General features: G+C 41.1%; 1 protein-coding gene and 1 pseudogene across 3 annotated transcripts in view; one reads left to right on the forward strand and one right to left on the reverse strand.

Annotated features, from left to right (window-relative positions):
* The window catches only part of FAM135B (family with sequence similarity 135 member B), a 289,327-nt gene that overhangs the window by 12,056 nt on the left and 262,949 nt on the right, over positions 1-14,322 (forward strand). The window contains exon 2 of one of the 3 annotated variants that reach the window (XM_071553793.1): positions 13,129-13,176. The exons of the other annotated variants lie outside the window; for them this stretch is intronic. The gene's annotated coding sequence lies outside the window, so the exon portion shown is untranslated. The remainder of the gene's footprint in view (positions 1-13,128; positions 13,177-14,322) is intronic. 3 annotated transcript variants of the gene reach the window in all.
* On the reverse strand, positions 9,560-9,675 carry LOC139671735 (5S ribosomal RNA; annotated as a pseudogene).

A 14,322-nucleotide genomic window follows, 5' to 3' on the forward strand; every position in this document is an offset into this window, starting at 1 on the left:
GGGTGTGGATCATGGTTCAGTTCCATGACATAGAGCCCCCAGTCTGGATCTCCTTGTCTTTGTTAAATAGTTTGTCGGGAAGAAGTCATTAGTACACCCACAACATTCCCCTTAACAATATTATTATGCAAGGCTCAAAGACTAAGGAAAATGCTGACTAAATAGCTTTTTTAGAGCTTATCTGTCTCAGGAAGTTGTCTGGAATATCTTTTCCCCATAGAGTTTCTTCAGAACAGTGTTTTTGTGTTAGTCAACATATGTCTTTTTGAGACTGAATTTGGAGAAGCCTCAAAAGGTCAATGGGAGCAGGATGAGCACCATTGCATGAGGCTGGGAGTGATACACTGGTTGTCCATGCTGGTTTTTACCTTGCAGTAACTTTCCTGTACAGCCCAAGATCTGACCATGGACAAAAATAGGTTGTCAGGGAGAAATTTGTTTTTATCATTGCAGGACACTATTTTCCAAGTTTATTAAAAAGAAAAGGTAGAATGGTTTGGATTGGAGTGGACCTCAAAGATCATCTCGTTCCAACCCCACTGCCATAGCAAAGGAAACCTTCTACTAGACCAGGTTTCTCCAAACCCCATCCAGCCTGGCCAACAATGTGCAATCTTCTGATTCATTGCATTCTATCTGAAGGTAGTGAGAACCTCATTTGTTTCTATATTAATCAGAACTAGAAATGGGTAATCTGCATTTTTGGGACCTATTTGAAGTCACTCAGCTGTAGGATGTATCCTTAGTGAAACAACAGGGAGTTTAACCTGATTCTCAGACTAATACCTTGCATATGATAAATACTCTTTCACTCTAAAGAATCATCTTTGCAGGGGGAAATCTTTTAAAGAATTCATGTCTTCTTGCACAATTCTTTCATTGTGTTTTTCTAGCAGGAGTTCTTTTGCTGCTGTATCTCAAAGATCTTGAAAAAGTTAGTTCTGGCTGCATCATGTTCAGTGCCTTGCCACAAGCAATAATCCTGTGATAGCCTGAAATGCGTAAGTGTGTCATGCACCAGCCTAACATGTCCCAGTATCATGGGAGTTCCCAGTCTGTGTGTGACATAAAGAGCTGGCCCTTTGTGGGATTGTATCATTATACATTTGTGTTGCAAGAATTCACACTACAGTCTACAAGTATCTTAGCACAAGGCTATATGGAAGGCAAAAGCAGTTCATGACAACCTTAATTAAAAAAAAAAATCCTTGTCTTTCACAAACTTGCAGAACATATTAATCATCTTGCTGTAGAGCCTTGTTATAGTTTGAGCTGGCAAAATGCCAACTGCCTGGTACCCAGTCAAAAAGTCCACTCCCAGAGCAGGAGAGTGAGGGAAAACAGCAGAAACGAGGCTTTAAACACAGTGAGGTTTTTATATTTATACAAAGAAGAGGAGAGTTTAACACAGAATATGAAATAGCACATAGTGACAGGGAACAACAACAGGACCACCGAGGTCGCCCCAGCTAACAGGTGAAACTCCAAACCAACCAAACCCCCTCCCCAAAGGAAACCTTCCAGCAAGAGGGAAAGAGGAATTAACAGGAATGTGCTCACGTCCCCAGCTAAACAGACGTGCCGACCGGCAGCAGGGCCTGATAGCAGCAGTCAGGGAGCGGGAACCATCCTGGTCAGAAGCATGGACTGAAGAGAGCAGAGACTCCTCCCACCTTGCTTGTTATACTCCCTGACACTTCCTGATGATGTCAGATGATATGAAATACCTCTATGGCTGCTTAAGTCAGATGATACCTGTCCCCTCTAATCTGTGTCACAACCTTTGAGGCCTGCTAAAAACTGAGGCCTAAATGGGGACCTATGCTGACTAAAGCCAAAACTACTACAAGCCTCTTAATCCTTTCTATTGTGATTGCAAAATCAGTTCCCTTCTTGAACCAAAGCAAAAATCCTTCTTGCAGGTGAAAAAGCATAAGCTTTAACAATATGAGAAAATTCATTTCTTCTTGCCATCTGCTTCTGGGATGTGAAAGGAAAGGGGGTTGGTGCTGTATAGGCTCTGCCTTTGTGATTTAGTCAGTCCTGCTGTGATAAAGTCCCATATCTGAAGTAGTGACTGTCAGCAGTTCCTCTGCAATAATGCACATGAAAAAACAGGTGAACAAAAGACATACAAAGCCAGAAGGAAAATGAAAATGGAGAAATTTCAGTTGTAATACAGCATGCCAGGTTCATGAGCAAATTAATCCTTCTCTGTTCTCATGTCAACTGCTGATTTTCTACCTTCTGGAGAGTTTCATAGGAAGGACAGTCCTGGACTGTGTGGAAAAATGGGAGTCTGAGTCATTTCTGTGTCATAGGTTTCTGTCATGACCTCTGGATTGTCACTCTTGCTGAGGGCACTGACTTAATTACTTCAGTCATAGAATGAGATTTCAACAGCAGATTTGTGTTACAGGCTTCTTTATTCAGCAAATAACAAATCTCTTCATCCATTAACCAGGACACAGAAATTCAACTGTCCAGCAGCTGCCAGGCAAGAGATGTACCACAGGTTCCTGTTATGTGCATTTAAACACATCCCTGTACATTATATATTTGTGGGTGTATATGCATATAAGGCTAATCTGGAAAGATCATAGAAAAGCCAAAATAAAACTGAGGGATCCCAAAAGTATGTTTTCCTCTTCCATTAAATCTTATTTCTGAGGCAGTAATCCTTTGTTTCAGTCTTTCCAGACTCTGTACAAGCTGGAAGGAAAGAGTCACCAGAGGTATCAAGAATTATTCTGAGTGTTGTGATAGATGCTTAGCACTGAGGTTTGAAAAATCATAAGCCTCATTCTTCTCTAGGATAACAGATGGCATTTTGGTCAAAGACAGGGCAAGATCTTGTGACAACAAAGCTGAATTCTTACACCATTTCCTTAAGGTGCTGATCTTTACTGTTCCTGAAAACTGTCACACAAACTGAGAAAAAAGGATCATGAACATTTATTTTTGAAAGCTCTTTGTATGAAAAACCAGACTCAGCTGGTCCAGACGCAATCTTAAATAGGGTCAGTACAAAATCTCTTAGAAAATATTTGACCTAGTTCAATGACAGTTTAAAGAATTCAAAGGTAGGAACACACTGAAGGAAAAGGGTTTTCCCTCCTGCACTGAGTGAAAGGGTCTAACGTCATGGAGTGGCTAAGAATAGATGATTGCATTGTTCCCTATGGTCTTATCTTGGAAACCACAAATGCCTACAGCAGGAGATCTGTGACCTTTGCTAAACTTTTCAATCCTCTCTCAGATTTAGCCTGAGAGTGGCTACACTGTCATATTTGTTAATATTGCCCTCGATTCCCATCCAAAAAGCTAAGTCTGTGTCAATGGAAAATGTATTTTTAGCAGAAGAGGTTGCAGGATGCCTGTGTTTACTGATGTAAAGGTTAGAAATGAAGTCTCTGATAATCCAAGGACACTAAATTTTAAAAGTAGATGTGGATATTTGGATGTCAGTTGACTTTGGAATGTCCGTCAAGTTTGTGTGCCCATCACTGAAGGCATCTGGGAGAAGGTACCTCCAGCAGGAGACACTTCTGCCTAAACTGGAAAACATCTCTTTCTGGGAGTGCAGTGCCTCCTCTGGGAGGAGTGGGAGCTGGGAGGTATCCCAAGGTGCTCCTTGGCCCCATGGCTTTGAGTCTCATGGCACAAAAACTTCCCTGCTTTATGGCTTGTAGTGATCATGTTGACTGTGGGATTATTCTGAAGTGTCTCTCACTGGAGCCCAGACAGACCTGGGCCCTCTGTGCCTGGAAAAAGAGGATTCCAAAAGGACTGTCCCTTTTAAATTTTATAGTGTGTTCCCTGAATAAAATGAAATATAAAATGAAATAAAAAAGAAATAGCAATACATATTGTTAAATTGACACTAGAATTGACTGAGGGTAGAATTCAGGGCTGAGGGCTGTGATTTAAAAACATCTCTGTGCTTTGGTCCCTCTGCTCAATAGGTTGTTTCTGCCTTATCCAGAAAGAAAATTCTGAATGTTATTTGCTTCTTTTGCTGGAAGTACATTTCTTAATTTATTTTAACCAGTTGGTGCCAGATATTGTCCCTCTATAAGGACTGTGAGAGGCAATAAATATCTGCCGTGTGCACAGCCAGCTCAGCCAAGACTGTTGATTTATTTTAAACAACTGCTTTGATTTTTTCCTTCAAGATTTACTCTGTAGTAGGAGATGACACTGTTGTCTTGTGCCATTAATGTTCTTTTCTTCCAGTGACACAGCCTGTTAATTAGAGAAAGGAGATAAATTCAAAGCCAGGTGGAAATCAATAGATCTGGATTTTAAAAGATTATTTGCTTTGTATCAGGCTTAAGCACTTTTATTCCAGTACAAAAATAAAAAGAAATATGGTTGGTGTTTTTTCTAATTTTTGACAGCCAAGTTTCAATGCTACTAATGTTACAGTAATGTTTTAACCATCTGACATCTCAATACCTTTTATTTAGTAATGTTATTTTTTAGAACTTTTTTCTTACTCTGGGATTTCTGGATTTTACCAAATATGCTTTCAGTTTTCATCACAGTGATAATTTTGTGAAACTGCCTGATTTGTGGTTTTTTTTTTTCCTCAGATTTTTGAGAGATAAAGCAAAAAATTATCAGATTTGACCCCAACAGAAAATATGAAATTCTTCTGCAAGGTGCTCAAAGATGTCTAGTTGTATCAGAGCTGAGGAACATGATTTACTGCTCAGTCATCCTACTGAGCCAAGGAGACATCTGCCCCTTTTAAATGATACCTGAGTGTGAGAGCTGTGATGGGAGGAGGAAAGACAGCAGTAGTGATACAGAAATCATGGCTGCCTTGACCATTCCTCCTTTGACTTGCTTCAGAGCCAGAATTTTGGTTAGCTGACCTCTTGATCAGAGCACAAAGAAAGGTGTTTGCAAGCAGGAGAAGGCACAGAGAGGAGGAGGATTCTTGACCTACTGCGAAGACTGTTGTGTGGATGATTTTCTGGGTGGACTGTAACTCTTTTTTCAGCACATTTGATTCTGATAAGTTTAGTGTGCATATGGAGACTCTCCCAGCAGGCTGTAGGTCTCTTAAGGGTGCATAGCAATTCTTTGTTGGCTAATATACACAGAGACACCTAAGTTTAATGAGCTGGCAGGATAAGCATTAATATGCTCACCACAGTGCCTCTGTTGTTCTCATCAATCAGACAAGGAAGGGCTCATCTCCATTGCTACCTGGAGCAGCCTGAGTCCTGATGCTGCCATCTTCAGATTGCCTGATTTTTTAATCAGGGTCTCATACCTTTTTCATGTTTAATACATTTTCCCTCTTGAGTGCTAGCACTGCTCACTAATATATCTCTGCTATTACTTTTCTGTCTTAATTTTCACCTTTCTGGTCCTGCACCATTTTGACTCTTGGGTATTCTCACCATGAGAATGGGCATACTCACAACTACCTCCCAACAACAGTTTATTTAGAAAACAGAACCAGGGTTATGCAGAAGTTCTGGCCCAAGCTGGGTTTTGGTTCACAAACAGCTGAGTCTTCCAGCAGGAAATAAGGAAAAACTGGGCACTTATAATGGCTATATTTTTACAAAAACTTCTACTAGCCCTCCAGGCTGTAGCAGATTCTGGATAACTGAAAGAGAGTATGTTTAGAGTAGATATTACTGTAAAGGTGGTGAGACACTGAAAACAGGTAGCCCAGAGAAGCTGTGGATGCCCCATTCCTGGAAGTGTTCAAGGCCAGGCTGGAAGGGGCTTTGAGCAACCTAGTTTAGTGGAAGGTGTCCCTGCCCATGGCAGGAGAGTTCTAACTGGATGCTCTTTAAGGTCCCTTCTAACCCAAATCTTCTATCATTCTATGATTCTGTGATCTTATATTACAGTCTTTAAGAAGACATTATGGACAAATTTATAACCTGCTACTAGTGGAGATGAAGGCAGTGTCTGGTCAGTGAAGTCTAAGGTGTTTTAACCTCCTGTGTGTGTAGACTGCACTATGATCTGTTCTTACCATGATCAGTTTGCTGATTTGCCAATAGACTGCTTTTAGGGTTATATGTGTAATACTCTGTTATTCATTTGAGCTGTTTCTGTTCTTCCAATACTCTTTGAAATTGGATAGGGCTTAGGATTGGTTTCCAGTTGAATTTTCAACTTACTCCTTTCTCCTATACTGTCTTCTTGGCAGCAAGGTAAATTGCTCTTTGTGTTACAATTGGAGTAAATACTATGGATCTGATGGCTGTGCACATAAATTGCTGCTGCTTTCCTGACTTGGATTTGTGCTCAGATATACTGTATAGATTGTCTAAGATGACACCTGATTGGTTCCCTGAAATTATACTGTACAAACCCAAACAAAACCTGTCTCCAGCTGAAGGCTGATCTCTGAATCAGTGCCTTCCTCCTTTTCCTCTCTGTGTTTTCAGTTCAAAATGTATTAGGTAGGAATGGGCTCATACTGTAATGTGTTCAGAAGCCATGCAGATGTGATGCCTGGCAAAACAACAAGTCCACTTGCACAGGGTCCTCAGGAAAACAGTGTCATATAATGGTTTGGACAGGAAGGGACTTAAAAGATCCAGCCCCCTTTCCCTTAGCAGGGACACCTTCCACTACACAAGGCATGGCACTGGGGTTGCAACAGCACTATAATAGGTAGACCCTTGGCTTCCAGAGGGCATTTTGTATCAGCTCCAAAGCCAAGGAACACCATTTGCCCAGTGGGAAACAGATGTTTCAATACCTGTAATCCTATTTCTGCATATCAGAGTTGAAGACCAAATTCTAAGGCTTTGTATGAGTTTGGCTAGTTGGCAAGGGGTTTAGAGCTACCAAGTTGGGCTAAAATTCAAACCTTTTTCATTGTTGGCCTGAGTCAACAAGGTTGTTTAATGGGTGTGGAGGACCCAGAACTGAAATGGGAAGGAAAGTTTCTACATAATAGAGTAGGGAGCTGATGGTTTAAAATACACCCAGACTGCACTGTTTTTCCAAGGGAGTGAGGAGTATGCACTTTATCATTGAAGCTCTTGCTGACTTTCCTCTTTGTGCCCTGGTCTGACACCACACACATTTGAGGTTGTCAGGAGCTCCCTGAAAGCAAGCAGGAATCTCTTTGTAGATAGAGATCTTCTCTGAAACTAATCAAGAGGAGAGAATTCAACTTTTGGATTGTTCAGGGCCTGCCTTGCAGGTCCTGCTAGTGTGCAGAGGTCACTGGACTAGTACCTTTAGATGTGTCAAGGTAATTTGACCTGCCATTAATGAAATCCCTACATACTCCTAGAGGCAGAATGAAGGCATGAGCCAGGGCCTGGTGCTGCTGTCCTAAGACTGACGAACAGAGTTTATGATCTCTGTGTTGGATTTTGGCAAACTGAGAAGTTTTTATTTCTTATGGACTGGACATGAGATGCTCAAAACTGGACAAATGAAGATTAAACTAGACTTTTCTAACATGCAAGATACATTTTGAAAGGGGTGAAAAAGGCTATTACTATGTAGTGTGCCCTGCAAAATCATTCACAGATGGGATATTTTGATGAAGCAGCTGTCCCATCCAAATGTAGCTGAAGCAGTTGGTTGGTTCCCACTGAGACCAGAGACACACTTGGCAGGATTCTAACAAAATGTTAATGCATTGTGAATGTATCTGCCAGCCAGCCATTTGAACTGTCACCATTCTCTGCTACACACTGCAGCATGGCAAGGGCGGGGCCACGGGCACAGAATTTCAAGGTATTTGTCAGAGCTGTCATCTTGGTACTGTCTCAAAAACAGAATGAAGGCCAGCAGCCATATCTTGTTCAAAGAGAACATCCAACTGCATTACTGTCAGCCTCGCTGCAGCATTGCAGGCTGACTGTGCTTGTCCATGGGTCTTTCCTAAGCCATTGTCTGAGGAGAAGGCTTACTCACTGGAGAACAGGAACACCTGATGATTTATATTTATGTATTTATTTATTTAAAGTTTTAAGCAACCTTTAAATCAGGGCAATGTACTTACAGAGTAGCAGTGATTCGGAGGAGAGAAGCAGCACCATTTCAGACAGACTTCTCTGGCTTGTGCTGTATAGCTATTAAAAGTCTGGATCACAGCAGGAACTTGGGCATGGTGAATGGATGCATCTAGGAGGGGTAGAGTGGTGGAGGGGACTGTGCATCCCTAAAATAGGCACAGCATTTGATGCAGCTCTTCATGACACCCAAATTAGAATGGTTGTGGGTGTGTGCCTGTCAGGTTGTCCCTGCAGAAGATGTTACTGCACCACTGTCATCCACAAAGACTGAAAATAGGTAGAAAACCTGGAGAATAATTGTATTTCTAAGATATAGCTAGAATGTTTTAAAGGCTAGGAGAAGACCACCCTGGTCAGGTGGTGTCATGTGCCAGAGGCATCCAAATTTGCTGGCCAGAATTTTAGTTAGCTGACCTAATGCTCAGAGCACAGAAAAGGGCAATTGCAAGTGTGAGAGTGATTTCAAAGAGTGATTCCTCTGTTAAAATTTTATAAAAGTCCATGTAGAGGTGTCTCCAGTTGCAGTCCATTGTATGCTCTAATCCATGCTCTATCCTCCAGTGTACTACAAGGTATTTTAACATTTACTTTTGGTATGAGCAGTTCCGACAGTTCCCAGAAATGGAACTACCCTTGATGCAGAGATCCATGCTCATTTAGCTGAGCTCTCTAAATCAACATTGCTGCATGGCAGCATAGCATTTTTTAAACTACATACCAAGAATTATTGTGATAATGATGCCGATTGCTGCTTAAAGAGGTAAAGAAGGCACTTTTTTTGCTATTGTTGTGAATATTGTTTCAAAGACAGGATGTCTGCAGTGCAGCGAATGTGGACAGAAGAGCAGAGGCTTTGCAAAGATTGAGCAGTTGAATTTTGATAGAATAATTGCTTACCTTTTCTAAAAATGAGACTTACGTAATAGGATTGAAGAATCCCTTTGTGTGAGGTGCACTCAAGAAACTTAAATTACTGCAATACTAAGACTAACACACCTTCAGCTGTTACTAGTGCCAATATAACTAAACTCTTCTTTAATTAATGTTTGAATATAATTAAGCAACAGCACTGTGTAAACATAATGGTGAATTTATCATTGAAGAAACTTCCATTTCCGCAAAGAACAAGAGAAGTGTTAGGAAGAATATAAAATATATGAGTCCTCTGAGGTGATGTGAGTGTAATGATCTGTATATTGCCTACTATACCTCCTTCTCTCAAACAATAGCACCAGAAGTCTTCCTTTCTGTCCTTTAATACATTAAGCATCATTAAATAGTTCAATGCAATCAAGAAAAAATGTAGCTTTATCATGATCATTTTTTATATCTTCACAAACATCCTTGTCATCATCATGGCAAGGCTTCACAAACAAAGATTTAGGAAGGGCTCTACACACGTAGGTGTGTCCTTTGAGCCTGCACAGTGGATTTTTTTAGGTGAGGCACAGCGTGTGCAAAACTGACTTCACCCATTAACTCCTAAGGTTCATCTGCCACAGCCAAGCGAGCTTGGATGGTGACAGTGAAGTCCTCAGGACTAGAACCTACAGCCCCTGATATTCCCAGGAGGTCTCCCATCCAAGTATTAACCGGGCCTGACCCTGCTTAGCTTCCAAGATCTGACAGGATCGGGCATCAGGGTGGCATGGCCATAGTCAAAACATCCTTGAAGTGTCTTTTGAATTACCAGTATAATATGCAATGAAAACCAACAAACAGAAATCATGAAAAATTAGGGTGTGCACTTTGAGAGACATGCATAGCAAAATAGGAAAAAATAAAAGCCTGTTTTTTTCATTCTCAGAAGAGCCTGGAAAACACTTCTTATGTGAGTTTGTTGCCAATGCAGAGGAGATACCTCTGTAAAGGTCAAAATATTGTGAGTTTCAGACTGTTTATTTAGTAATATAAACATGTATTTATTTTAAAATAAAACATGGACTTTCATTGACACAAAGTCGTCAAGTCTGCTGTGTGTCTGGATTTGATTTTCAATCAAATCAGGTTCAGTTTACAATATAACAATGTTTATCAAATGTGTGTTTTCATGAAATGTCTTGTGTTTTTAAAGAGGAAGATAGATTGGTATACACTGCCAGAAAGTGCCCTGTGGGAAAACAGAGTGGGATATGATCAGAATGATTCAGGAAAGAACAGGGAAGAAAGAAAGGCAGGCTCAGTTCCGGGGGAGGAAAAGTTTGTGGAAGAAAATATAGAGGTGATGCAGGCAAAAAGAAGATATTAAAAGCAATTAAAGAATTTGGATGACAAATATTACGGTTTTGGCAGGAGAGATATTTCTTCCCTAAATCATTATTCCAAACATAATTAGTTAAGAATGAAGACCTCAGAAAGAAGCAAAGAGTGCAGTAGCTGCAGTGATGGTCCATGTTGCCAGATGCTGCAAAAGAAGAAATCAGAGTATTTAGATATGCCTCAGATACTTCTAAAGTGACACAGAGGATATTGTACCATGGCCATGGAAGAAAAAGGATAATCAATTAACAGATATTTTTAAGGGAAGAAAAGGTCATTAAGGTACCGATGTATATTTCATCCATAGAACATCCCTTGATCCTAATCAGCAGCTGCCGTACTCAGTTCTTATCTGAGCTGCAGACACAATGTAGATGGAGATGTCAACCAGTGATGAAAGAAGGCTGGAGAAGAAAAAAAAGTTGAGAGGCATTATTTTTTTTTGTTGTTTTTATTCAATCTTGTTGAAAAATCCTACCGAAAATTGTATTTGATTTCTCTGATCTTGCTACACATGGTTGTAAATGAATCTGTCAGACATGAATGAAAACTGCACCTCTTGTCAGATTTTGCTTCTGGATGGCCATGTGGAGATGTGGCAGGAAAAGTGGGCAGAGGTCAGTTCAGCTTTTGGGAACTGCCAGGTTTGGGAGAAAGAAATGAATGTTAAGTTATTGCTTGTCATCAAAGGAAAGCCCAGACATGTTAGAGGAGTGAAATGAAGTCTTGGAGGGACATGACCAGTGGTGATGTGTTCAAGAAGACACAGCAGTTACAACACAAAACAGCTCAATTTGGGCTCAGTGCAATAGCTGAAGGAAGAGAGGACACTTTGTCATGACAGACAAATAAGACTCATCCACCAACAAATGGATCCATCAAGATGGTGTTCAATGGCACAGAAGAAATTGGACTGCAAGAGTGCTGCTCCATTGCTAAATAAAACAGGGTAGGCATTGATCTCTAGCCCAGAGGTCAAATGGCAGGGGATTGTTTGTGTCCACACACTTAAGCTCCTTCTCCTCCCCTTCCCTCAGCTCTCACTGCCTTCTGGGAATGGACCCCGGCAAATACTCTTCTTAAACCTGCCTGAAAGGCTGCTGATTGACATTCTAAATACCCCAGAGCAAGTCTGTGCTTACAATTAAACCTGAGCAAGATTGCAGTTAATGTCATGGCCCTGTTTTTATGTCCTAACACATCTCACCCAATGATGAGGTTGTTGAGGCCATTAAACAGGCAAAACAGATTGTGCCATCGAAGTTTGAATGCAGGATGAGGGGCTCATATGTCCAAAGATGAGGGGTGAAGACTATGTCCCTGCTGTATTTGGGAGACAGGCATGAATATGACAGGCGCTAAGGAGGCGAGAATTGGGCTGAAAATGAACCAGTCAGAAACCCTGGAGTGATGGGGTCAAGGGGGCTAACCAGAGAGATAGAGATCAAGGGCGGGGGAGACAGCTCTGAGTCAGCAGCACTGGAAGGAAATCAAGTGAATTTCTCTGTAATGGCCTGGGGTCTTTTTATATCATCTTTCTGCAGTGCTAGCAGCAGCAATATTTGCTGTAGCAGATGTGGATTTAATTAATGTGCAGCCTATTTCTTTCTCTGGATCACTCTGAAACCTCAAATAGAGGGTGAGAGTTGTGTATGGGGAATTGCTAGCAAATCCAAGTGGGATAAGAGGAGACAGTAAGGTCTGTCCTGGAGGTCATGGGGTGAAGGAAGCAGCAATTGCTGCCTCTCACCCTCATCTCTCCACTGAAGTTGAGGTCTACTTTTTTCCTACACCTATTCCCTTTGCCTCTTGAAGACATTTTGACAAAGCTGACACAACTGGCTTCTACAAATGTGATTTAAAAAAAAAGATTACTGAAAAGTTAAGACCCTGGAGGGAAATAATAAGATCCAGCTTTAGCAAATTTTGTGGGAGCAAGAGGTAAATTTTTAGAAAGATTTGAAGGTTTTTAATTTGACAAATAGACATATGTCTATCAAATGGGATTGCAAGAGATTTTAATGGAAAACTTCCCTCTTTAGGAATGGTTGGACTGTAAGGTGAGACTGCAGTAAGCATTTCTATTTGAATGACATTTCTACAGTATCAGTGTCTGATATCTGTAGCAATGAAACTCTGTATGCCATTCCTTATCAGAAAGGCTGACGCAGAGGTAGCTGGGCTTTCTCAAAAGCGAGTGAACCTTTCAAACATTTTTTTGGATGATGCAAGATTCATGGAGAGTGGTTTTAGCTGGTACCTGTCACTGAGTGAAAAATGACAGCAGCACTGCAGAATGGCTAAATAGGTGGCTGAGAATAGTTTGGTCAAGTAATATCAGTAGTTGGGAACACTGGTAAGAAGAGCAGATAGTACAGGATAAAGGCTTGGGTGACTGTACAGACAATATTAGCAAAGATTCCTGACTCCTCTGCTTGTTACTCTCTGCAGTCTTAACATCATTTTGCAGCTCACATACCCTGTTGAACCTATTACTGTTTCATAACCCTTCCATGATGACACCAGCCTTTGGCCAGGACCTATAGATCTGCCGGCTAGCCCAGATCTGACATGGTTGAAAGGAAGCCTTGGAAAGTCCATTTCTAAGCTCCAGTGTGAGGCTCCAAAGAGTGACTGATTACCTTCCATGGCCAGTAATTTCATAAGGCACTCTCTGCTGTAGGTGGTTGTCACAATAATTAGTTGGACTGAATTTGGCTTGGCCGATTTATAATAGGAGAAGACAATAAAGTATTTTGGCTCCAGCTATGGGGTCATTAGTTTTTTAATTGCCAAGGCAATGCAGAGCTGTCTCTGATAACTGATTTCTTGTTCCTTCTCTCTTTCTCTTCAGAAATATCTCATTTGCTAAGTGGCTGCCCCATTCTTGAAGCTCAGCCAGGTAACAACAGAAAGAGATTATATTGAAATGTTTACACTAAAAGTACTCAGAGCTAAAACCACTGTCAAGGGCTTGTTCAAACTCAACTTCAGGGTTGATTTCATTGAAGATGGCTTTGTTTCCCATCCAGAAACAAAATATGAAGCAACATTTGTGAAACCCAAAACTTTCTAGTGTCAGAACAGAGAATGGCAGTCCTAATTCTTAGTTAGAAACGAGCTGTGTTCATTTGTGAAGACATTAGGGACATGGTTTAGTGGTGGACTGTCAGGGACTGGCAGGGACTAGCAGTTCTGGATTAGCACTTGGACTCAATGATCTTAAAAGTCTTTTTCAACCTAAAGGATTCCATGGTTCTAAGAGTGATTTTTATAATGAGGTTATTATTTTCTATTACATTTCTGCTATGGAAACTCATCTCTTAGGTTGAAAGGTATTTTATATAAAGAGAATGGGATGAATTAGTATTAGTGTTGCATTCTGTGGGCCTAAGGATTTATGTAAAACAAGGTCTGTAAGGTGAGGCAGAGGTAGTGTCTCTTAATAGACTTACCAAGATAGACAGCCCTCCAGGCACAGAAATCCTTTTAAAAGTGACTAAACATATACTTATCTCAAAGAGTTTCCTGCCAGGCTGTGAGGAATACAAGTGGGTAGGTGGAGTGGAATGGGAAAATGGACTCAACATAAAGTTGAGGCTATTTATAGCTAAGCAAGGACTCTTAGGAATGTCTTCAGGGCATCACCCACCCCCTGAGAAAGGGTTGCCTTCTGATATCACTTAGAGCACTGGTCTCATTTTGTATTTAACATTCCTGGCATGATGAGGATGATGGAGACTGTGGTGTCCTGCCTTCCTGCACTTGCTTTTCTCACTTTATGTCATGGCTGCCCAGTTTTTAGTCTCCTGTGAAGGAACTGGAGGTGAGAGTTCCACCAGTGAAGTGTTCAAAGGAAAGTGAGTGACACAGGACATAGGGAGCTGTGCTACTTTTGGGCAATTCAGCTGCCTCTCCCATACTAACATTGTGTTACTGCCCTGCTGGACATCAGTATGTTTTAGTGTCTACTTGCCTTCAGACTGCACTTGACAGTTTAGGACCAGACTGCCTGGACAAGTTCTTGTAGCATCCCACACTTCTATCA

This window comes from Pithys albifrons, chromosome 4 (assembly GCF_047495875.1).
Source record: "Pithys albifrons albifrons isolate INPA30051 chromosome 4, PitAlb_v1, whole genome shotgun sequence".
Lineage (NCBI taxonomy): Eukaryota > Metazoa > Chordata > Aves > Passeriformes > Thamnophilidae > Pithys > Pithys albifrons.